Raw genomic sequence first — 26071 nt, 5'->3', positions numbered from 1 at the left:
AGAGCGGTTAGAGCAAGGAGGGGTGAGACAGCGGGGTGAAGCTGGGGGATTAGGGAGGAAGAGTGGAGGGAGGGCAGTGGGCAATCTGTGGAGCAGTCTGAAGCAGTGTCTGCAGGTGGAGAGGGCTGGCAGACTGGAGAGGGCTTGCAGGTTAAGGGGCTGGTGGGGGAGTGTGTTTTCATTACAGTACCATTGCAGGGAGCATTAATGTACTGGTGGGTGAGAAGGAAACCACTGATATTTCTCTTTAACCTCTGTGTTTGTAACTTGTGCACAGGTGGTTTTTAACCCATCAGTGTGTCTGGCTCATTTGAAAGGATGCTGTGAAGCAACCAAAAAGCTGGCACGTTGGGCAATGAGATGTGCAACATACCTTTCAGATTTGTATTTCCTTCATACCTAACACACTCAAACTTGTGTACTGGCACACCCTATGGCATGTCTAATTACTCAAGATCTTGTGTGTCTGCAGTTATCCAAGCCAACAAAAATTCAGGCTGCATTTTAATGCTTTTCAAATAATTCACAGAGAGTAGTTTTTAAATTAGCATCGCTTTTGTTTTTGTTCTGCAAAGGGATCTTCTATGGAATTCTTGGACTTATTCAAAAAGGTTTGGCAGTATCTTGGGCAAACAGTTAGGGTTTTTTTTGTTAACTTTTGAGCATATTTGTTAACTTTTTTTGTTAACTTTTGATGCATATTTGGTATCTACATCATCCCAGACAGCCTGTTTTGTTGCCTCAAAATTTGTGAATCAAATCTATTCTGCTGCTTCTATTTCACATTTGGAAGAAATTGTATTTAATACTTTTATAGAACTGTAGAATGCCACATATTCAGATATTATGAAATACAATCTCACAAAATGTCACAAAAATATGAGAAAAAGTGTGTATGCATTATAAAAATTGATGTCTTGTTAGCAATTTAATCAGTGCAGTCACAAATTGGCTCTAAAAATGATCCCTCCAATTCTGTGGATCTGGGCTAGAGTCCAGCCTTTACATGAGGTAAGCTGTCCTCTGTGTTGTTCTGTAAAACATTGAACATTCTTTCAAGTTTTAATTGTTTTATCCAGTGACTTAATTGAGTAAATTGTCATTTAAAATTCCACATATGAAATTTGTCATTATTTTGCTTAATATGGCAGTGATTCTCTTTCTTACACTTTTTTGCATAAGACTTGACTTGAAGATTTACTTTCAAAAAGATAGTTGTCTGTGGTATGCAAAGCACAAGATAGTTTGTCTGCACCTTCCATAAATTGTCTTCTATGAAGCCATGACAACCACAAAAATATTTGTGAACCAACAGTCCTGAGTTGCACATTTTACAAACACAGAGACACAATTTGGGTCTTGCAGCACATGCTTTTCAGAGTTGCAATACTCAGCTAAACTGGACATATTTTTCTCAACAGTACAGAAAAGATTGCAGAATTTCAGATTTCAACATCATGCTAGTAAGCTGTGGATCAGTTTCAAAGAAGATGGAAAGAACATTTTTAGAATCTAGAGCATACATTTTTCACTTTCTTATTTTGTAAGAGCTAAATAAGCCAACAGGATAACCCTTGTCCTACCTCCCCCAACATACTTATGATTTAGAAATACTGAAATGGAAGAAGGGACTGGGTCATTTTTTTTCAATCCACTGCAATACAAAAAAATTGTGTTACAACTTTATATATAGGGCTGGATTCATCCAAGCACAGACTTCAGTAGGATATGCATCTATAATTGAACACTTTTCCAGATGTACTTTAAATAATGGAGAGATATAGGCACTTGTAGGCCACATTTTGTTTTGTTAGAGCTTACATATCTGAAACAGGTCAGGGAGAGATATCCCAGAACTTTGTTTCTGCCCACTGATTTTAAGTGAAACCTCCATATCCAGATCACATGCAGATGTCAGCACTCTTAATGTCAAAATATTGTTCTAATGGATTGCTCCCTTAAATGAGAAAACATCAAATTATGTGTAAGTCAAAGAATATCTTGCAGATCTGTATCACAAGCTTAAATCTTCTCTAAAATGTGTAAATCTTGAGTATATGCTAGTAGGAGAAAAGAAGATTATCACCCAGTACCTTGGGTTTTGCAGGGAGTTATAAAAAAAAAAAAAAGTAAAAATTCACACCAAAAGAAAACAATTTATGACCAAACATCCATTATTAGAACAAGCTGCTTTATAGCTTTAGGTTTTATTGCCACTGATAATTTAGGGCATTCTTTCAAGAAGGCTTGGATTGGGACAGGAGGAAAAATTGTGCTGCAGTATAAGTGGTAGCACTCAACCATATGCAGTAAAGATTATTTCTTTTCATGTGCCACTAAAAGAAGTAGTAAAGCAGATGTTAGTGTGTAGAATACCTGAGCTGAAGTTCACATCAGCCACCAGACTAAATGGTTATGATGAATTTACTTCAATTTTAATGGTTTAACCTGAAGATCCCAAAAGTAATTCTCTTTTTGGTGTCTGGCTCTCTTCCAGGGAGGAATAGTTACATTTAATATGTGCCTATGAGTGAAGGGACAGCAAGGTGCAAAAACTGAGCCAGCTCTAGGCACTCTTCTCAGAGGAGCTCTTGATTAGTTGGATTGGTAGTAGATGTAAAATTCCACTGGCATTATTCTTCACAAAATACACTGCTGGATACGGTCTCATATGGTGAGTTGAGTAATAGCCCTCTTGATATTGATATGTTTTTATACAGACAATGGTCCAAGACTGTGTTAACTTTTGTTTTTGTCAAGTTCAAGCTGACAGTGGACTGCAGGTCAGCTGTGTGCCCCTGGCATGCCCATGCCAATTAGCTCTGTCACTTAGAAGTACACTTTAGTGGTAGTTCTGACCTTCTACCTCGTGCTCAGTTCCCTGAATTTAAAAAGCTCAACCACAGGATTGGCACAGACTTGAGTCCTTATTGCTGTCTGAAGTCAATGGACAAAAGGCAGCTGTGGTCCCCCATGGTGATGCCAAGTGTGTGCTGTGCTGTGCTTGCTCATGTGGCCTTTGTGGTCAGCATCCCTGGAGACATTGCAGTGGTGCCTGCTGTTAATCCATCCTTTGTGGCTGGTTCTCACGGGTGCAGAAATCTTGGGGCCAGCGGTGATTTTCTCTTCCCCTGCCTGGGGAGGGACAAGGATCCTGTGGAAGGAAGGGCCTGTGGGCACAGTGGGGGAGAGCAGCTTTGCTGACACAAGTGAGAAGCTGCACCCGGGACTAAACACAAGCTGTCAAAATGTAACAGAAGGTGTCCAGCAGTAACAATGCCTCCTTTCCTACTTCCCTCCAATTATAGGAAATGTGGTATTGTTGTCACTGCAGGGTCTTTGTCAGAGTTCAGCAACCCATGTTTACTTCCTTTGTTGTCCCCTTCTTGTGTGCTTGTGTCAGCAAACACATTCCCTTCCTGCTGTTGTCCTCAGTGATGAGATGAACAACCCTTGCAAGTATCCTCCTCACAGTTTGGCATTAGAGGCTCACCTGTCACTGCCATGTGTTATCTCCAGTATGTTTCATTCTTCTCAAAAGAACTGTTTCAGATTCAAATTAAAGTTTTGACAATACAGAGATCAATTAAATGATAATATTTTCTCATGATTAGGCTGGTGTTTTTCTTTAAGCAAGTCTCCTATTGGGTTAACTTTAAGTAATTCTAGACCTTGTTTCACTTTTCATGTGAGATTGCCACACATCCCAGAAATGCAGATTGTCATTAGTGTCATTATTTTTATATAGATTAAGAAATTTATTCTGAGAATTGCTTTCTTGCCTATGAACATTTGAAGTGGTGGGTAGTGAAAGTAACAGCAGTTTGCCCATAAAATCTGTCCCAGAGGCAGCCAGAAATTCCCAAACAAAGCACTTCTAAGAGCTTTGAGGTTTTAATATCTGTTGCTTAGTGAATATCTAGGACAAGAAAAAGCTTTAATATTTTTCCAGCCTGAGTCATCACATTGTTTTTCTGTTTCTTTTGGCCAGGCAGTTTCATCCTTTCCAGCATTTTTTGGGTCAAGGCAAGTATGGTGTGTGAGACTGACAAAAAATAACAATTGTGAGGACATGCACACCTTGTTGCCTCGTTTTCCAGCAATATAGTTAAGAATATTTTTGCATTTGCAAAGAAAGGGCTTTTGATGTGAACTTTGAAAAGCATTTTGCTCAGAGTTTTTAAGCGAAGGTAGGATTTGGTCTTAAGTACAACCTACCTTGTAATATATTTATTCTATCATCAGTTCTACAGATTATTCCATTTTTTTCCTATACAAAAATAGTGAGTTTTTTTTTTAAATTTAAGAAATAATGGAAAATAATTTTTGGAGCTCTACAGCAAATTCTGCATTATCTCCAGCAAAACACAGCTTTTTAAATATTGTCATGGCTAATACTGCTTATTAATACAAAGTTTCTAATTACTGTATAAAGCCTTATGCAGTATTTTATACTTTCACTGTTAATTGAGCAGTCTAAAAACATCTAAGTTAATTGTACACTTACTGTTAATTGCTGGACAATTTTGTCCAAATGAGAAAAAATTGGATTTTTGCAACATGATAGTTGCATTAAGTGCCTCTAATTTTCCTTTTAAGCTTTTACTGATGATCTTTAGAGCATTTTTATTACACTTTTTATTCATTAAACAAAATAATATTAATGTTGATCTTAGTGTATGTTATAAAAGGCAGTTTCCCAACCAGCCTCACCGTATATTGCTGAATTCCTAGAGCATTAAACACAAACTATGTTAAGGTGTCCCCAGACATTAGCACTCATTTAAGAGGCTACATATAACACCAAAATAGAATTTTGAAACTGAACAGAGGTTGTTAAGGAAAAATCCTTCGTGTCAGACAAAGAAGCTGTGAATGAAACCCTAAACAGGTGATGGAATGTTAATAAACCAAAGGTATCCTTCTGAGGGATTGTGCTCTGATTGTTGAGCTTCCCCATAACGTCTTGCGCCTCAGTAATTTGAGATGCTTGTTGGTTTGGCCATTGGTCACACAAAATAAACTGTCCAAACATCATGTGTGATAATCAGCCAATCAGGTCTCCAAAGAGTCTTTAAATGTTCAAACTGAACAAAGGGTCTGTATCTCAAGTTCCGATTATTGTCTTGGACAGCAGCTCTCTGCCAGGTAATGTGCTGTTTTTCTATTTCCTTTTAGCTTTATTTAGTAGCAATAGGTAGTTTCAGATTACTGTGGTAATCCATGCAAAACTAATTGACTAATTAAATGCAAGACAAGTCAGTGCACCAGCACATGTTGCACAGTATTTGCCGTTGGCTTTTTAATCATTATCTAACATGTATTGACAAAACAGTGTGAAGCACTTCAAAGAAAAAATATTCTTATACTCTGTCCACTCCTGGAAGCTTATAACAAGGATTAACAACTGAATGCTGACGATTCCCAGTAAAACCAAACTCTATAGATTTGATGGACATATTTGTTCATATAGGTTGCCAAAATTTCTGAGAAAAAAAGACTTCAAAGATGAGTTTCTAAAGAGAAAATTAAAAGAAGGGGAAGCATCAGTGTATCTTAGGTCAGATAGGGATAATTAGTGCCATGTGTTCTGAAGTAACTCCTAATTTATCAATGCAACATCAGTTTTACTTACAGGACAAGTCTTCATGATAAACATCTTATTTCCATAAGGATTTTGGGAGGGAAGCAATAACATAATACCCCTGCATGAAACCAAGCATTGGAATGAAGGTTATTCATCCTCACTGAGCACTCAGACAGACAGTACTTCTCCAACACCAGAGATTTTTATAATAAAGGTTGAGGGGTTTCTATGAAGCAAACAATGTGGGGGTGTATTTTACTGACACAAAGTAACTCCGTTTCAGTCTTTTGCAATGTCAGAACTCAGTGTTGTATGTCTCATTTCATATATAGGTGCTTAAAAATTATTAGATTCCTTAGAATCGAGTGCAGAAGTAATTTGCAATTAGTTTTTTTTTCATTATAACAACCCTAAAATCTCCCACCAACCTAAACAGTTCTGCAAATAGTCCACGAGCTTTAGAATGGCTGATTACACATAATTTTGAAGAAAAATTTGCTGAGTTTATTTCATAGAGATAACCTGGTTATTTTTTGGGGCTGTTTTTTGTCATCCCTGTTATCAAAGCTTAAAGTCTAAATCTTTGTTTGCTGAGCTCAAAACTGAGTTTAAGGCTGTCTTTGATTTCACCAGGGTAGGCTGGTGGCTTAGAGGCTTGAGTTTTGGCTGTCATCTTCACAACTCTTCTGATGTCAGAAGCATTGTAGGGGCCTATCACACACTAAGGCTGTGGACTTAAGTGGGTCAAATTCTAAAAAGGAAAAAAGACAAAACTCCTCAATGGAGTCCTCAAACACTTCCAATGGATATTTTATACCTTGCTTTATATTTTTTCATTTGTGTTTGCTTATGATATAATTCTCAATAAATCTACATGAAATATTATAAAATGTTTCTAAAAATTAGTTGGAAGATCGAAAAAGAAGTAATATTTTGTTTTTACCAGTGGTTGAGATTTCAGTGAATATTCTCAAAGTTCCACTCTCATGCATAACTGATGTACTGTAGCTCTCCAACACTAAAAATATTGTCTTGACTGCTAGCAAAACCAGGAGATAACAAGAAAGGTATTGCTGCAGGCTAATAGTAGAGAGGTCCCCAAGTCCTTGTGTAAAGGAGTCGTGCTTGAACAAATGACTTTTCATGATGCTGCATGCAACCTTAGTGAAGTTTCAGTAGGAAGACAATTCCTTTTGCTTTAACTTTCCTCCTAAAAACCTGGGGTTTTGCAGATTTCCACACAAAATTTATTTACAGCTCCCTGTCCTGTTAAACAGCTACAAGGAGGAAAGAAATTGAGTGGGGGGGAAAAATCCAAATTCAGCCTGTCTCTTCTCCCCAGAGTCAAGGAAGCACTGTGCTTGACCCATGTAACAGAGGAAAGCAGGAGAGTGAAAGATGTGTGTGCAGTGTAGTTACAGGCATAAAACAATCACTGCCTGATGTTTAAACATTACTTTGTGGTGTTTCCACTGAGATATCCCATTAGTAGGTGATGATAATGAATCATGGTTGTACTTCACTGAGAGTTCTTGTCATGACTGCATACTTTTCTGATGTTTTTTCTTCCTGTGGAATGCACGTGGAAACAAGAGAAATTATTTGAAGAACATAGCCAGAATAGAAGCTGTGAAATTACAATGCTGCTTAGAAATGGACAAACTTTTCAGCACGTTTTTATTTTGTTTTGTCAATACTATTTTATTTAAGCTAGAAGTGCAGCTTTAAATAATATAGTCTTGTGGAGAATGTGAAAGAATTGATTTAAAAATGTCCCTGGTCAGGGCAGTGCATATGTGTTGACAAAAGTATGTGGGGGGTTTATTACTTTCTTTTCTACTTCTGTAGACATAGCTTGTCTACAGCAACTAATTTGAGAAAGAATATTTTCAGTTAAAGAGAGGGATTGAAACAAGACAAGTGCTTCTTTACTGGTAAGGATCTCAAAATCTAAACAGCATCTCAATTCAGCTGGAAATGTTTGTCCCAGATCTAACTCCTACATGCTCAGAGGGTAACTCTTAAGCGTAGGGAGAAGTGCCATCTGGTGATTCACAGCAAAAACTGATGGAATCAATTTCTAGGAGATGACAAATGGAAGTGGTCATCAACCACAGATAAAATTGCCATCTGTGATGTTTGGTTCTAAAGATTCTTAAAACTGACAAAACACTCCACTAGCTCCATCTTCAGATATCCATTTAAATTTTTATTCTTTCATTATGCTGCAGCAAATTAATATTATATGTTTTGCAAGAGTAGATCATAACTAATGCATTGTAGTAATCACAAAAATGTCAGTGTATATGATGTCTGCTGATAGAAAAGCTATATATACTACATGCATCAATTATATGAATTACGGAAATTATGGAAATTATGCATGTATACTTATATTTGTCCTTTTACATTAAATTTTTAATTCTGATACATGATTTGTCATTTGCATTAATATTTTAGCTCATGGATGCAAAAAAATAACAATAATATCTGATGTGTGAAGAAATTAGAGAGAATAATAGGTTAGAATTATTCTAATTATTTTAATAATAATTTAAAAATATTTGACAGTTGATAAACCGTTGGTATTCTGTAGATCTCAAATTTAAGAGTGGAGAGACCATAAAAAAGGAAAAGGATTGGGTCTGAGGTTGCAGAAAAGGAGAAAACATTAAACTAGCAGTATTTAATTCAGCAAGTTCAACTTATTTTTCTGAGTAGAACTATATCAATGTTCTGGTTTGTGCTGAGGACAAATTAGTGGCTTAGAGAGTGTGTTAAACTCAATTCTAGCTTGCTGCATTTGTTTAAGCTTCATATTTGTAAACATTTAGACTGAATATTAATTTTATTAGTATGAGTACTTTTTTTTTGTAGAGCATATTATGCAAATTTATGTCTCTTTTTCATCAAAACCCTCTTTAAAGCTCAGCACAGTGAAATATATTTCTGTGGGGTCTAGTAAGAATATGCTCAAGTACTAAAATGCTGTGTATAAGTATTCACAAGAATCTCTCCCTTAGTTTGAATATTGAAATACTTGTTGAGAATGAGGAAGAAACTGTAAAGCATTGATGATTGTTCTTAGGCAGATATTCTTTGAAGTCAGGAGGCATTTCAAAATGTCAGACTGTATATGTATTTCTGTGAACTGATATTTTAGTTTAAAAGAAGGGAAATACATAATACAGAAATGGTACTTAATGAATATTAGACCATACCCATTTTTCTAATTTGAAATTTGTGTGCTTAAAAAGCATTTACTACAGAGTTGAGTTTATACATCACTGTTAATATGTTATAATTTTTACTTGAAAGCCTTTTGAAAAGAGAGAAGGAAAAACTTATGCTATTGAACACTTATGTGTATGTATAGAATTGTACAGGCACTGCTTGCATAGAAATTCTAATAATCTACAAAGTATGAAATCAAGGTGTCTTGTTGTACCCTGTGAACTTGTATCACTTTGTACACAGTGCCACAGTTGATAATGCAAAAAAGCAATATTTCTCAACCAAATCCTATTTTGCAATCCCCTTTAACCTGCTTTTCCATTAATTTATATTAGTGTCTCATAAGTTAACCACTGGTTTGAATGTAGCACTACAAATGAATACTGTCTTTTATGGTATAGATAACCTTATCCACAACAATAGCTCTATTTTTAGGAGATGATATGATAATTCTTTACATTAACACACAATGACTAGTTGGGTCAGGGTGAGTTTGCATAATGGAATGAGCTCCCTACAGTTGTTTCCAGATACCTTGATAATGAGAAGTGGCATGAATGTTTAATTTATTAATTTCTTTCCACTCAGAAGGATAGAGTGAACTGGTTTCTTAATTTCTGTTTCTCTAAGTTTTCAAATGAGTTTAACTTTTTTGTTTTTAAGTAATATTTAATTTGGAACATCAAAAAAATTTAAATTCTTGGTGTTAAGAGAATGAATGAAAGATAAATTAATTACCTTGTAAATTGCAATAACAACAGTCTGATTTTCATGCAGCTTAACTATTTTAGAAGTCAATTGGTGGTCAAAACTAATGTTACCATAAAGCAGAATGAGCAAAAGCAATAATCCTCGTAGTGACTGCAACTGATGATGACCTTTTTGCATCTATCATGTTATTAGAAAATTAAATAATTTTCTTCTTCAAGGCCAAAAAATTTTAAGCTGTCAGCAGTTACATCAAGTTCTGCTCATAAAACCTTTCACCTTAAAGCAAACACACGAAAAGAATTAAAAGGACTGACTAATTAATTCTCAACACAAACAACAGATCTGTACTATAAATGACTGAACTGTTTAAGGAGTTGATAGACAATTTAAGAAGTTCTTTGAATTCTAGGACTTGACTGTGGCTTAAAGCCAGGCCTCCTTTGGAAGACCGGTGCTGCATTAGAATTAGAATTCCTTCTGGACAGCATGTGCTGCAACAGGAAGTCTACCAACCTGTGAGATGGAACAGCACATTCCCATCTGTTGCTGGCCAGCTGTCCTGTACATACCCCTCCTTTTCATGAGATCAGCCTGACAGCAGTAGTTATGCTCTTGAGCCATCATGCAGCTGAGCTGCAAACATGAATCACAAGGGGTAGGTGCACTTCACAGTCACTTTCCTGTCTAAAATTCAGTCCTTGGGTGTGTTGGGCTTTCTAGCTTTGACCCAGAAAAATATTTAGTGTGTGATTGTGTCACTGAATCATTGAGGAGTCTTTTCCTAGAGGGAAGAATAAAGGCCTTGTTAGGACTTGATAATGAGATTGTTTTTTGAGGTTTGTTGTTTTGGGGAATATTGTTGGAAGTAATCAGCGCTTTCTTGGTAGCGATTCATTTACAGTCCTTGGTAGTTAACAAACTGTTTTATATTTCATCAAATATACTATTGCTTTGTGTCAAGAGTCATCACTGTCTCTAAGGACTTACTCCCACATTTGCAAATAATAATTACTCTCCCTTTTTCAAAATGGTTAATTTTGCAATATAATCAGGAAATGCTCTGACAGTGACTGCAAAAGGGCAATTCGCAGTGACTTCTGAAATGTAGACCTGTGGGAGCAGGATAAAATACCATGAAAACACCCTTTTAATGTTTGTTTTGAGAGAAAGGAATGTTGATGTGGTTGTTAGGATTATTTGAGGAGTTGGATTTCTAAGGAAAGGGTAATAGTTTTTTGTTTGGTTTCCGCCCCCCACCCCACATTAGGTTTTAGTCAAGGTTCAATGTTTATGTAGGGAAGTATAGTGAAATATAATTCAATCTTCATAGTTTTGCCTAAAACCATGCATCATTAAAGAATTTGCCTTATCATTTACTTGAGTAGGTCATCATGCTTGTATTGTGAGAAATAGCACATAGTTGTCACCTACTATCCTTCTCTACATCATTGTGTTTTTACTATGTCACAGACACTGAGCAGCAAGAGTATGTGACTGATGTCATTACATCATGTTTAGATTGAGTATGAGGAGCTTTTTCATGTATTTCACTTTATTCTGGGTATCTATTTGTGGTGGCTGTATCAAGTGTTAATTTATTTTTCCAGCCCCCCTCACTGCTGTCAGATTCGTTAAAGCTGAAGCGCTTTCCCTGGTTGACGGTAAACACCAGGTATTTGTGAAAGAAGAGTGTGATAGAAATGTGATTGCAATATGTGATATTGCAAAAGAACCTGATACTCCTTAGATAACATAGTGGGTTTGGCTTGTGTGTTTGCTTTGCAGCGTGCACTTCCTTGAGAAGGCAGAGGTGGAGATCTGCTGGTGCAGCCTGGGTGCCTGGGCATGTGTTAGAAGGGAAGCACCTGGCAGGCTGTGCACTGCAGCCAGCACTTCTAGAACTTAGGAGGTAACTCATGTCTCTGCTGCTGGCTAGGCCTTGAATGAAAGCATCTGAATTTGGGCACCAGAGAAAGAGAAACTTAATCTAAACTCAAAATGGCAGGTTCATATAACTTCAGTCTGAGGTCACTGTAACTTCAGCTGAGTGCCTGATGGTGGTGTGCCACTCAAGCAGTATGTGCTGAGTGCATTAGGTCAAGAGAAAGAGGCAGATAAGCAAAACTAGGACATTTGATCTGGGAAAGAAAGTCTTTTTGAGCCCCTTAGGATTGGCTCTTTTGATTAAAGGGAGTGATGGCAGACACGAAGTCAGGTGGAATCTTGAAACATGCAGTTGAAAGGCAAAAGAACTGAGGAGGTAATTGGTATGAATTATGTGATGTATATCATGAAGAAGGCTCCGTGAGAAGCAGCCAAAAATCCCTTCCTATTGGTGTTTTCTGGATTAGGACAAAGGGATGGGACTATAAGATAAAAAAAAAAAAGCTTTTTTTGGTGCATGGTTAGCCAAGTTTAGCTATTTCAATGCAGAAATCCTTAAGCTGTAAGAGGGAAAGCCATCATCCTTCTCCCTGTTGCTAAAAGCACTCAAGGCTAAAAGTCAACTTGAAAAATTTTATTTTTTCAGGATAAAATGGTACCTTATGCAAATCAGAAGAATAAGCATAGTATGAGGAAGAAGCAATTTTTCATTTCCTTCACTTTCATGCCCACCAAAGAGGTACTTTAAGATATTGAGTAGAGAAATAAAGAAAACGGAAAAGAGAAATTCCCATCTGATGGAATTGGGAATCTTTAAAGAGTATTTTAAGCAAACATGGCATTACAGACACTTTAAATCACTAATGACAAGTAGACCATTACTGTACTAAAATAGGGATATAATAAAACAACCATTTTGGGCTGTCTGGGCTTTTGGGTGTCTCCTTCTGTAAGTTAAATGGCTTGAAATCTTTGTTTAATATTTTATCTCTGACTTATGAGGAAAACTTTCCGTAATGCATGAAAATATTGAAATTAATTACAGTCTATAAAAAAAAAGTGTTGTGAGATGCATTGCAAACTTCACATAAAACAGGTTGTTTTCTGTCCCTTGGTAAGTATTTTATTTGTTCAAAACTATCCCATGATATTAATTTTTAAGTTGGCAAGAATGCTGTAGATCAACAGTGTGCACTAACATCTGGCCACATAGTGCAGCTGAATTAGTTGTGTGATAGAAGTAAAAGAAAATGGCATGCAGATATACATAATTTTAGGCTCAAGTGCCCAGTATTCTTGTGTAATGCTGATTAAACAGACTGACAAAGCAGAAACATTTTATATATGGGAGAATACCATTAGTTCCAAAATAAAATTACTATAATTTAAGCAGTTGATGCAAACGGAGAAAAAATGTGCTGCTAGCCCTGTGCTAGCCCTGCAATCAAATCATGCTGTAAGGCTCATATTTGGCAGGTATTGTAGGATTGAAAGAGAAGTTTTGAAGAGAAATTACAAGTCCTTCCCAAATACAAGCATTATACATACCACAGTGAAACAGAACAATGACAGAAATGCAGCTTCATTAGTTATTGCATCTATATCAGATGAGGCACCAAATCACTTCTAAAACCTGAGGTAACAGTTGATATCTGTTCTTGGGGAACATCTAATTTCTAGCAGGTTGCTGAAGGGCAATTCAGGCTTAAGTTCACAGAAAAGTAGGTATGCATTAATTTCGTTATGTTACATGGGAAATGTAGTTTTTTTAGCTACATATAAAGTCCTCATTCTTCTTTCCCTGCTACCCATAACATTTAAGAAGTTGAACATATTTTTCTGTATGAACAACTATCCTTATGTGTGTATCCTGATGGCCACATATAATAGGGCATCACACAAAACCATTGCTGATGAATCTGAGGGTAATTTTAAACTAGTGAGCCAGATCTTGGTTTGTGAGATACCTCATTGTGGCATCTCAAAATGCCAGGCAAGAGAGAGCTGTTCTTTCACATGAAGGCTTACTTCTAATACTTCCTCATTTCTTATGAGGACAGTGTCTGAACTTGCTTTGAAAGCACTGCTTTCTTTTTTCATGGTGAGTACTATTATTTCTGAAGTATATTTGACTCTATAATGAACTGGAAGGAGAATTTTTCTTAACCTGTAGCCTGATTTAGAAGTGCCTAGGTACTGGCACTTAGCCACTTGTTAATCTCTTTTGTTGTACAGTATGAGCAGTACAAACATGATTCTCCCTGTTCAGAACTGAAAAGGTATGTCCAGCATTAGAAGTGCTAGATTTCTATAGACAGTATTTTTGGGAGGAGATGTCAGGAATAAATGTTGAAAGCATTAAAAGTTATAAAAGTTATTTGCATTACATTAATATTGCCACAAAGCTACCTGTTGTTACATCAGCACATTTCCTCAAAAATTTTTTGTACTTATTTTAATCTTTTTGTCTCCTGTTCTTTATTGATTTATTTTCACCTTGATTTCTCTTGCATCAAATTTCCACATCTCTGTATTAAAAATCAGAAATACCTTACCTGTTTAAACAGTTATTAGGGTAAAATTTGTCTTGGAAATCTCAAGGGCATATATAACTTTTTTCAGTTTTTGATCATCTCAGCATATTTATGAATAGAGAACCAACTTTTTTTCTTACCTATGCCCTGTAAGTGTGGATGAAATCCATTAGGATAATGAACTGATTAGGATAATGAACTAATAATATAATAATCAAATGTCACTACATTCTTCGAGCCTCAAGCTTGCTTTACAAATTTCTCATTTCAGCATTTAACATTATGTGCATACCTGTTAATAAAAACAATTTCATTGTAGAATTATTGTAATCTATAGAATAACAAGCAGTCATGAAACTAATTAAAAGAATAGCAGTAAGCCCACATTCAGGGAAGCAATTATTTAGTGTGACTTTCCTTTCAACTTTTGTCACATGTGGTTTTCACAAGGTTTCTTTTATTACCCTCTGCAGTTGCCACAATAACAACATGTCTGTTGTTGGAAACCTCAGGCTGTATTTGTCCCAGGCATACCATGCAAGTAGGAAAATTGTTCTTAAGCCATGCTGTAGTACAGCATACCTTGGTTCATTTGTCTGGATTCAGGCAACTGAGGGTGGTTCAGCATGTTTCCTGTTAGTATAAAATTTACTCCCACACCATTTTTGATGGATCATTAATTATTCTTAGCAGTGAACAATTTTGTACTTGAAGTCCTGAAGCAGGTTTTGCAGGATGTAGTGTTATATCTGGGTTTATGTAGAGCAGAACTAAAATAAGTCTGGTTATGATTTGCTTTTATACCTTTAACATAATTTTCAATGTTTCTCACTGTGCTTTATTTTCCTTTTTGCTCATGTTTCAAAAAATACTACATACCATGCTTAAATTACTTCATGACATGCTTAAATTTGTTTTGGTACATATAAAACAATGTGTTGGATAGTAAATACTTTGATCCTCTTCTTAATTTGCATTATCAAGATTAAGTTTCATATATATGCTTAAAATGAAAATTTCAGTTTTGAAATTGGAAAGTGAAATGAGCATCACTGCTACTTAATGATTTCTGATTTAAGAGATAATTTTGAAATACTTGTTCAGTGTCTTGCATACATGGAATCATGTTTCTATTACCTTACATCCGAATTATACCATGTTAGTTTGCAGTATGTGTTTTCTACAGTTTCTGAAAATAAGTCTTTTCTTTGGCATGACATGAGTTGAACACTGAGAAATTGGGATTCATTAAATAACTAGTTGATTTAAAAAATAATTTCTGAGTCCTCATTGAAACCTAAACAGTTGTAAGATATTCTTTCTAGAGAAGCTTCTTTTAACATTTGCATGCACAGATGAGATAAACATGCATCAAACAGAGAATGAAACTGGAGAATTCATTCAACATGTTTTAAAATAATATTGATTTTTTTCTGTTTACCTATTTTATTCAATTTTTATTTTCAACTACTTTGTCATCAACATTAATGTTTCATATAACTTTTGTCTCAGACATATTGGCGAATAAATAAGTCCACAGCCCAAGTTTCATATAAGTTTAATTGTTGGACACTGCTATTAAAAGAATCTGAAGAAAAGCATGTGAAAAGTTTTTTTTACATAATTTTTTTGGTTGGTTTGCTACCCTCTTTGTCCCCCTGCCCTATATTTAAGACTTCTGAAATCAAGGGAAGGAAAAAAGGTTTATGGTAGATATTTCTCTCCTCTGGCCCTAGTTATTAACTCCTTTTGATATTCCTCCCTAATTTGGTTCAGGATCTGATTGTTCAAAGTAAAAAACAACTTTGCTGCTGTGCTTTCTTCATTATAGCTGTGGCTGTGCTCATGCTACTCTGTTGGCCAGCACTGTTTTGAAGAGGCCAATGCATCTGTATTTCTAGCAAGAAATAACAAATCTGATAACCGTAAAGAAGGAACTAGGTATATGCTGGATGCCAGGAAACAAATTAAAGAGTAAGAAAACTGTTACAGAGAATAAAAATTACCTAAATCTAGTGTTTCACCACTTGATGAAGAAAGTATCAACTAATAAATATCCTTGAAATTCTGTGTTTATAAAGTTTTTCAAATAAAACCCAGCAGTTTTGCCCAGTTGGCTATATTGTTTCCTATATCTGTTGAATGATTTCACAGTTGAAAGCTTTCTGGCGTGGCAGTTCTTCTCCAGAAATGGCATGTGGTTCTGTGCTGGTCAGCTGAGGTGAGAATGGCTATTGGAAAAAGTGCTTCAGGGTGCCAGCAAGCCACAAATAGTTCTCTAAAATACCTGTGACTGTGCCATAGAGTAGAAAAGAAAGATGCCTTTAATTTCGTGTGAAAGCACAGGATTTGTATCTGGCTTGACTAGAAAAGGACAGAAAGAAAATGGCAACCGAACACCACGGAGATATGCAAACCATGCTGGGAGAGGAGAGTTGAGTGCTTCTTTTCTAAGTGCATAAGCTTATATATGTTGCTGAGCCTGCCCACATTTTCTTGCATAATCCTTTCCACCTCCTTGCATGACTTAACTCAGAATATAGTACAGGCAGGGTCAATGAGGGTGAACCAAAAGCTCTGGTCATGAGACTAAAAGGTGACCTTGTTATGCTGTGGTGCCAAATCTCAGCTGAGGCCTCCTGAGAGATCCTTGAGTTGTGAACACAAATACTAAAATATTGGAGAAATAGGAGACTGTTTAAATAAGATCAATGTGATGAAGAAACCAAGTCTTCAAAAAATGTTATGTATGCAATGCTAATCTCTCAGAATGCTTTCCTGTTTTTTCATGTTTTTTTTTTTTTTTTTATGAGTAAATTCTACTTTGGCACAGAAAAATACTAATCTGCTCCTCTTTCTCTGTGTGTGTCATTTAAGGAAGGACTTGCTCATGCTGCAAGATGCAAAGAGGCAATAGCTTGATTAGTGCTCAATATGTGGACTTTGCATGTATAGTTTCAGCTAAGTGATATGTAACACCAAAGCCAGCATTGATTTCAATTTTTCCAGTAAATCAGGAGATTTCAGGATGAACAGTGGACTTTTTTACAGATTGCTTCTTTCATTTGCAATATATAAAAAGAAAGGATTCTTGCTACATTTTTATTCCAGATTTTCAAAATCAAGATGTCATATTTTTCCAGTAGGATGATTTGAATATTGGATTTCCACTTGGCCTGCTGAAGATGGAATCTGTTGTATTCAGAATAATCAAGAATATGTATTTCTTTGCCTAGGAAAAATAATGTGGGATGAGCAGCAGAGGGACTGTTGCTAGCATACAGTCAACAAATTAACACTACTACTAGGCTTCATTTGCTTGCAATTAAAAATATGATTGGCACTGATATCGCCAAGATTGTACTGAAGACAAAGGGGAATATTTTTTTAAAAACTGGAGTATTAGCTTTAATCTGCAATGCTTTCACATATCACTGAAACTTCTCATCTGAAATGTTTGCTCTAATGGTTTTTTTGTCTCTTTTTCAGCTAAAAACAGACTTGTTCACCTTGCAAAGTATATGCATTTATAAATCTTAAATGAGTGTACTAAATGGAAAGAAAAAGTTGCATTAAAAAATGGGAGTTTAATGATTTTTTTTTGCGGGGGAGGAAGTTTGCATGTTTTTTGTAGATTTTATTTTATTTTAATTTTCTTTTTATCTCTTTTCATTTTGGAAGAGAGAGGTTTCTGAAATAACCTTTTCTCCATTGAGGTAGGTTATTTGTATAAACAAAACACTGATGTTTTTTTCATTACTAAGGGAAAATAAATACATTACAAAAAATGTGAAATTCGGGATTCTCCTCTACCACTCTCATTTTGGAAAGTTTTATGCAGAACATTTATTTATGTTGCCCTTGATTGTTCAAGAGAAACTTCATGGTCTTACAGTATTCTGAACACATAGATTCCCCTGCCTACCTGCAGACAGCCTGCCTGCTGTTTTTTAATTGTTGACACCACTCTGGTGGCAGTGCCACAGTCATAAACGCTTTAAAAATGCAGATAGGTTAAGTAAGTTGTGACAGTGATCTGTGCAAAAGGCAGCTTCAAAGGGCAAAAATAATACAGTGTTTGGGACCCTTCATTAAATAATAGAATACATAGGCTCTCACTGAAAACTGAATGAGGAAAGAAGAAGCTGATAGACAATATATTAATGGCCAGGACAAAGATAACAACACCAATAATACACACACACACACACACACACACACACACACACACACACACACACACACACACACATATACAGAGAGGGAGAAGCGCTTTAACTGTGAGGTTTTCATAGTTGGAGAGAATGGTCTTGTTTGCTATTTGCATTGGAGATATGTTTGACCAGATCTCATCCTTTAATCCACTATAATAAAGTTTGATGCAGAAAGGAGTATGTTTCATATGTAAGCTTGGTATATGATAATAAAAATAAGCATATATATAAACTCTAGTAGCCAGAACCTCAAAGAACTGCTGTATAATAGTGAGGGCTCATAAATTTCTTTTCCTAGTTGGCTTATAGGGCTAAAGTTCTGCTTCTAGCATGGTCAGAAATGCCCCAGCTTTTATTATGCTGGATGTTTTGCTCCCATTGGGTATATGAAATAAACAACATGAGGTAATTTTTTTAGGTCTGGACTGTTCTACATTTTAGAGGTTATGTGTTAAATAGTGTGCCACACTTGGTTTTGTTAAGTGACACAGGTAGTTCCTTTTTTTTAGAACTTGGACAATAATCAGGACATTTCTTAATGTTTAAGTTCTCTTTCTATGCAAGAAGATTCTAGACAACATTTATTTCCTTTCAGGAGAGAATTTTAATTCTGAGACTATTCAGGATGACGTTGTCAGTTGATCTTGATAAAATTGTTCTATTTTGAAGAAAATGCTCTCATGTTCTTTGGCTGCTAAAAATACAAGTACTAACAAAATGTACTCTAAGCAGGAGAAATTGCCACTCTGGGGGTGGATATGTAGACTTTAGGTTTTCCTGAAGTGACTGTCTTTCCTCTACAGGCGCTAGACAACTGTAACAATAACCTTGCAAAGGTCTTGAGCCTAAATGTTTTGTTTGAAATACAAATGGATATATGCACATTATTAAGCTCCTTGTGGAATTGAGAGATTAAAGTCTTGCCTAAAAATACAAGAAAATTTTGATGCAGTCTGAGAGAATGGGTCCAGGTCACCAGAAACCCAAGTAATTGCCTTGATTGGAAGATTGTGCTTATAAGTCAGGCATATAATTAAATGTTTTCAGGTATGTACTTAATATTATTGGTACACTCACAAGTACAGATAATGAAAAATTAATCATTAAGATAAAAGAATAAATACAGTGGAATCCATAAAAAAGCAAGAATTTTTAAAAAAGGAGGAATTAAATGTGTCAATCAACTTGGTACAAACCAATCAACTCATACTGGAGTGGAAATATGTTACAAAAAGAAAGAACTGACATACACGTTCAAAGACTTAGTACATCTCTCTGCTCTGTGTGTCCTGTCCTGGGTACATTAGGCTGTTTATAAAATAAACATTGTAATTCGGAAGGGCTGCATATTTTTCACTTTCAGCTCCTCAGCATTGATATCCAGATAAAACAAAAATCTACGACCAAATATTATATTAAATTATATTTACCTGTACATTCTTCTGTGAAGTGTAATATCCTGGAATGGAGATAATAATTCTATTTTGGATAATGCTTTGTTAATAAAGTAGATCTTTTCTTTGTGATTGATAGGGATAAAGACTCCATCTGGAATTGTTAGGGAGCCATTTTAAGTCAGTTCCATGATGCAAATATGCCTTAGAGCCATCTTTGTTTCTCTTAAATAAGCACTTCATTTCAAATGCTTTATTGGCAATTACCAATGATTTTGTAGTTATTTGGCAGCACATGGCAGGGTGACAGCACATTATTTCACATCAGAGCAGGTATGTAGGATATATTAAAGTTAATAAACCACCACTTTGTTAACAGACAAAAAAATTATTGAAGTAAGGTGTAGGTGTGCATAGGTTAATCATAAAGACTTTTACATTTATTGGGAATGTGAACTATGTAATGGTAAATTATTTTTTTCCTTTTGTGATTATGAGGGAAGCCTAAGTACAACCTTTTTTTTTAGCCTATGTCAACATCCTTACTATGGCTAAGTAATTTTCACAATTTTGAGTGATTTTTTGATACTATATAATCATCATTGACAGAGGATATTGTCCTGTTTTTCTCTCTTAGGTTTTTAGAGGAAGATACTGTTTGTAAAGATTTCTTTCAAACTGTGTTAACTTGTAAATATGTTTTTATTATAATCACCAAATAAACAAGCCACCAAATAATTCCACTGTGTCTGCATTAACATATTTTCCAATGAACTTTGGACACATACTTCATGCAAAAGCCAAAATACAGTGAATTTTAGTGAATGATATAAAAGTGTTGCAGATGGTGAATATGAGTGACTCAAGGCTCAGAAAATGGGCTTTTCCAAAACTTACTTAGAAGTAACCCATAGCAATGAAAAATGCAGAAAGATGTAGTATATTCTTCCTGGATATTTTTTCTTGATATTTTAAGAAATTAGGATGAACTGGAGCATTCATAAAGAAAAATTTACATTAGATCATTCTGCCACTGGTCTGAAATACATCTGCTTAGCACTAAGTAATGAGTAATCACTCAGTCTTAATCTTAGCCTTAAATCTACTAAAGTATTGCTTAAGCTTTACATGTGTTTTTTGTCCTACGTGCCTCAAAGGAGCTGCTTTGTATTATGTATTTTTTCCTGAATCACAGAAGGCATTGAACTTTATATGACAAGACTGTTGTTTGTTTGGTTTGTATTGATGTTTCCTTTCAGTGCTTCTGGTCACAGTTTTGGTCAAGTATTCTTTTTAAGAACTGTCTTGTAGCTCTGTGTTTGGCTTTTCCAATAGTACAAATTCAGTATAAGATTATAAATATTCTAAGTGCAAAATTTCAATCTATTAATTTTATATCTAAGAACAATTAAATTATTAGAGTACCTTTCTGTTTTAAAAAGGTTTTATCTTTGTTTATGTGGGACAGCCTTCCAGATCAGAATTAATTGTCAAATCCGAATGAAGTTCAAGGGAGCTTTTTGTTTTTAAACTTCAGTGAGTGCTCATGCTTTATTTTGCAGGAGGTAGATACATAAACATCCATAAACCAACACTTACCTACATGTTCAAATGTGGGGTGTAAAAAGTATCAAAAATATTTAAAAGTTTGCCATCATTCAAAATCAGATTTTTGCATTACATGTTATTGCTTTTCTGCTCTGTTATTGTACTGATGGAATCCCCACTCTGTCTTTTCTAGAAATGTGAATGAAGAAGTCTGTATTAGAAAACATTTTATTCACTTACATTCAGATTTGTGCATCATCTTTGCATTTCTATTTTTTTTCCTTTTAACGAAACTGAACTGGCATATAAAACATATGAACTGGCATATGAAAAAGTCTTATTTAGGGATGCTGCTAAAAAAGGGTATGCTTTTCTTTTGATTGGTGGAAATTAAAGAGTACTTTATGTTATTGTACCATTTAAAATATTCCCAGCTCTCATGGGTACTAATAATAGCTACTTTGTTAATGTATATGAACTGGAAATGTATTCAAGACTTCAGCTAACCCTACACAGCAGGTTTGGGTCTGATGCAGAACAGATAGAGGGCAGAGCCAATTGAAATACTCAAATAGCCAGAGCCAGATAACGTTTCATGTGCTCCCACCTCAAAATCCTGTTTTGTTTTGCAGAGGAGTTATAGCTTTATTCACATTTTGAAGATGAAAACAACACTCTTCATCTTTTTCCTCTCTGATACTTGCTCTGGCAATCTGTATATTCTATTACTGTCCTTCTTCCTAAAAATTCAAGATTTATCAGTGCTGCATCTTTAACAGTCATCTTTATTATGCAGGGGCCAGTCATACTTTTTCCTACAAAGGCCAAATAAAAAGCTCTGTGCATTGAAATGTCATTCCATAGGTACTATCATTTCCATAGGTACTAGCATTTCCTGATATATACAGGCACAAACCCCCAACTCAAATATGTTTTTCCATCATATGCTTCTTTCATCATGTAAAGGGTGCAATAAATGCATGTGGCATTCTACAGACATGATTTTTGAATCAGTCAGTTTTCCTAGGGACAAAGGAAAGAAACAACCCATGCTTCTTCTAGACATAAAAGCCATACAGATTTATTTGGAGCCCATTAGAGCAGAGTTTGTTTTAATCAGTGTTTCTTTTTTCATATAAACATTTTGTTGAGTGATGAATCTCACAGTGCTTAGCTTCAAGGGAAGTAAAGAAAAAGGACAAACCCAAATTCCATGTTTAATGTTCAAATTGCAAAATATAATGAAACTGAAATTATAATGCTAGGATTGAATAGAAAATAGATTTTATGCTTGAATCAGATTACAAGAACAACTTCCCCTCAGGAACACTTCACAGTGTATCTAGTAATATTTTGAGAAGTAAGAGAAATATTGAAAAGCGTGTTTGGAGAAGAATCTGCAGAGGAACAAAATCATAATTAAACCCAGTCGTCCCAGGAGGTGGTGGCTGTTTCATCTGCAGCTATTGACTGGGAAAGGATCTAGCTAAATAAAACATGAATGGAGTTCAAATCCATTCACTCCTCTTTGAAGTCAGTTGGGCTGTATGTGAAAGGTTACATATAGGAAGTGTATGCATAGTCTATGCATACCTATGCATAGGTAGATAATAGTTTAAGACTTCAGTGAAAATAATTCAAATGTCTTTAAGGGCTTTAGAAAAAACACATGAACTCCAGAGCTGTTTTGTACACAAGGAAGAATATTACTGCCTTGAAGACTGGAAGTGGCCTTCAGGGGACTGTAATGCTCAGGCTCTGAATCCCAGCATTGTATTGCTTTTCAAGGAAAAACCTTGAGATTTACACAACTCCACTACCACTTTTTTGTCTTGTTATCAAGACAAAATGAATAGGTGTATGGAGTGTGCTGTACATGTGTTGCAAACAATTTTGTATATAGAAAGTTTGTCTAAACTCCTATGAGTACATGGGCCTTCAGCAGAGTTCATGAACAACCAAATGTGTATATGTATCTGCTTTTTACAAGGAAAAATACAACTCAGTGTTTTGCCCCTGAACTGATTAAATGTCTGTCCTGAAAGGGACAACAGACTCATTTCTTAGATTGATGTGCTTGTTGCCCTACACTGGATATAGTTTAGTCTTGATTTATTAAGCTTCCTGGTAAATATGACTTAACTAGTCCCTTCTGTGAATATTTTTCTTGTGCCCTTTTGCTAATTGCAAGGATGCAAATGTCACAGAGATCTTTATATTTCTTGTCTCATTTGCTATATATTTTTGTAAATTCTACTACAGTTTCTATGTAGCTATTATAGTCAAATTTTGAGGGTCTGAATTCTATTGTTCTAGATTCTCAATAATAAGGAGTATTATGTTATCTCAGTTTGCAGAAAAATAATCGGAAGCGCAAAGCTTTTCTTGTGTTGATGCAGAAATTTAAGAGCTGATGCTTGTGAGTCTGTTTACTTAAGTATGGCTTTGGCAAAGAGGGGTTATGGAGAGCAAAGCACTTTGGTATGTGGGAAAAGCTTCACAGTTAAGAGTCCAGCATAACTCAACAAAAATGAATCTTGTAGTGGATTTTTCAGGTTGCTTTTGGGCAATGAAGCAGTGCTACCCCATATTCTCTGTCAAGCGACATGAGACATTTGCCAGCTAAAACACAGCTAATACATGAGCATGTTCCTATCCCATAACTAACAGGCTGTGGTACTTCAGGGCTTCAGTTTTCAGGTCTACCTTTTGGGTCTGCAACCCAGGCAGTGACCTATGGATTGTCCTTAGTAAGAAAAAGAGTTCCTCTCGCCTTAACATTTGAAAGGAGCACATTCATACCAGACTGAGATAGGTGGTAAGTTCTGATAAAAAGGCTTATGTTCCAGAAGGCTTTTTTTCCTCATCATAAATGAAATGGAAAATAGATGATATTAACTTAAATCCATAGTGCTGGGATTAAATAGAGACTCAAAAATGAAAATAGGACCAAAAAATGGGAAAAATTTGGTTTCTAGATTCTTCAGAAATTCTTGAGGTCAGCATGAGATGGGAGGGTTTTCAGGAAGGTCTAGCAGTTCTCACAAATCCTTCACTGGTTGGTCGTCTCCTTGAGTGTATTGACAAAGCACGAAACATTTCAGTGCCACTGTGCCAGAGCAGAACCATGGGCTTCATGCGTATATTCTGGGTATTCTATGAGGGCTTAGTAAGTGGCAGAGTAAAAAAGTTACAAGTGATAATGTATAAACAATAAGATTTACATAAAACCGTTGATAAGTTCTAAAGTTTGCCGGAAATTGATTGAAGATTGTTTTTGCTGTCGCATTATAGAACTGTTGTCTAAGAGGTACAGCATTATGTTGTACACTTTGGATGTTGTGTACTTTCTGTGTTAGGAAAAAGTGTCCTCTGTAATAATCAAGAGAGGTTTTTTGATCTCCCCATGCTCAATTTCTTACAATGGATGGAGGAGTACGTGTCAGAATTTGATTAAACCATCTTGGTCTTTAAAGTTGTTTTGTATATACACCAGCAGGTCATCTCATTAACACTTGGACAAAGTACATAGTAAGTTTGTAATTAAACATCCTCTTCCTTCCCATGGAAATCAAATACAATCACAAATTCTTCTTTCCCTGTATTTATTTATGTTAGAGCATTGCCACTGCCTAAATTATGTTAGTTTTGGTGCATACTTCAAATGAATTTTTTATCATTATGTTCCAGACTGGACAAATAAACATCATACGTGTACTTATTTTATATAGCACCATGCCATGATACTCAAGCAGAGCTAAGTTCCTTCAATGGGATTCTGAGCTAACACAGCTCTTCTGTTCCTACTAGCCATGTTTAGTCATCAAGAGATAGCAAGCGTGTCTGTGTAGTACTGCACTGTCCCATATAAAAGTATGCCTCCCCATTTGTTTAGCTGTTTGCTCAAAGTTGTGGGTTATTTAATATGAATAGACTTTCTTTTATGATCTCTTACTAGCATAAATATCAGCATAAGAAAGACAGAAAGTTGAGTGGGCTGGACATAGCTGTAATGGTAGGTGGTTAGAGAAGTTAAAGTCCCCTGCACAGTCCTCAAGGTGCTATTAGCATCTGATTTCTGCACTTAAGAAATGGCAAGTGCATCTTCAGGGATGGCCCCTGGTTGGTCCCAAGCATAAGCACCATGTCAGTATACCTGACATGATACTGTGTGATTATGTGTTTGCCAGGAATTGGAAACTGTTGGAGAGGGGAGCATAACTTGCTGTCAAATTTTGCTTTTTCGGAGCCATGGCTATCACTGGTCATGAGATGAAAATTAATGAAAATTAGTGCCTCTGACTTGAAAAAAACTTTTGTTTAGTTGTCTCTGTGAGAATAATGTTGACATTCTGAAATTCTTCCTCTTTGTTTTGCAAAGTCACATTGATTTAGTTCTAAAACTTCTTTTTTTTAAATGCATAAAAAGTTTAATCTCTTCTTAATTCTATAAGTGGGAAAAATCATTCTTTCTTTCTCTCTTTCTTTCTCTCTCTCTCTCTCTCCTGTTCTTCCTCCCTTCCTCTCTCTCTCTCTCTCTCTCTCTCTCGTTTCTTCTTTCCCTCTTTCTCTCTTTCTGTTCTCTAACCTAATATGTAACCTAATATGTTTTAGTAATTCCAGAATGACTTTTGGATTAATTTACGTTTTGGCTATAGTGTGTTTTAAATCAGTGGCTCACATTTTAACTCTTGCTGGCAGAAAGAGCTCACACATCAAGCTTTTAAAGGAAGAGTTGAATCAATTGGATTTTGCAGTTTCAATTATCTATATGTTTTTAGTTTTATTTCAGACAAATAGATGGCTTACTTCCTCTACTCTCACACAACTTTTAAAATCTATATTAACTAAACAGCTTCTTCCTTATTACCTAAGATCTGGGGAGGTTTTCATACTGGATACCCAGAATTGCAGAAGTTTTGCTGTTTTTTTCAACATGCAGTGGTCCCCAGGTAATTTCTTTTA

The 26071-nt window shown here is 35.6% G+C and overlaps 1 protein-coding gene across 2 annotated transcripts in view; it reads left to right on the top strand.

Annotated features, from left to right (window-relative positions):
- SLC16A7 (solute carrier family 16 member 7) overlaps window positions 1–26071 on the top strand; it is an 83138-nt gene that overhangs the window by 11659 nt on the left and 45408 nt on the right. The window contains exon 1 of one of the 2 annotated variants that reach the window (XM_066550230.1): window positions 5122–5148. The exons of the other annotated variant lie outside the window; for it this stretch is intronic. The gene's annotated coding sequence lies outside the window, so the exon portion shown is untranslated. Of the gene's footprint in view, window positions 1–5121; window positions 5149–26071 lie in introns of those variants that run through there. 2 annotated transcript variants of the gene reach the window in all.

The sequence above is a fragment of the Molothrus aeneus genome, chromosome 5 (genome assembly GCF_037042795.1).
Source record: "Molothrus aeneus isolate 106 chromosome 5, BPBGC_Maene_1.0, whole genome shotgun sequence".
Taxonomy (NCBI): domain Eukaryota; kingdom Metazoa; phylum Chordata; class Aves; order Passeriformes; family Icteridae; genus Molothrus; species Molothrus aeneus.
This window is presented reverse-complemented; position numbering and strand designations above follow the sequence as displayed.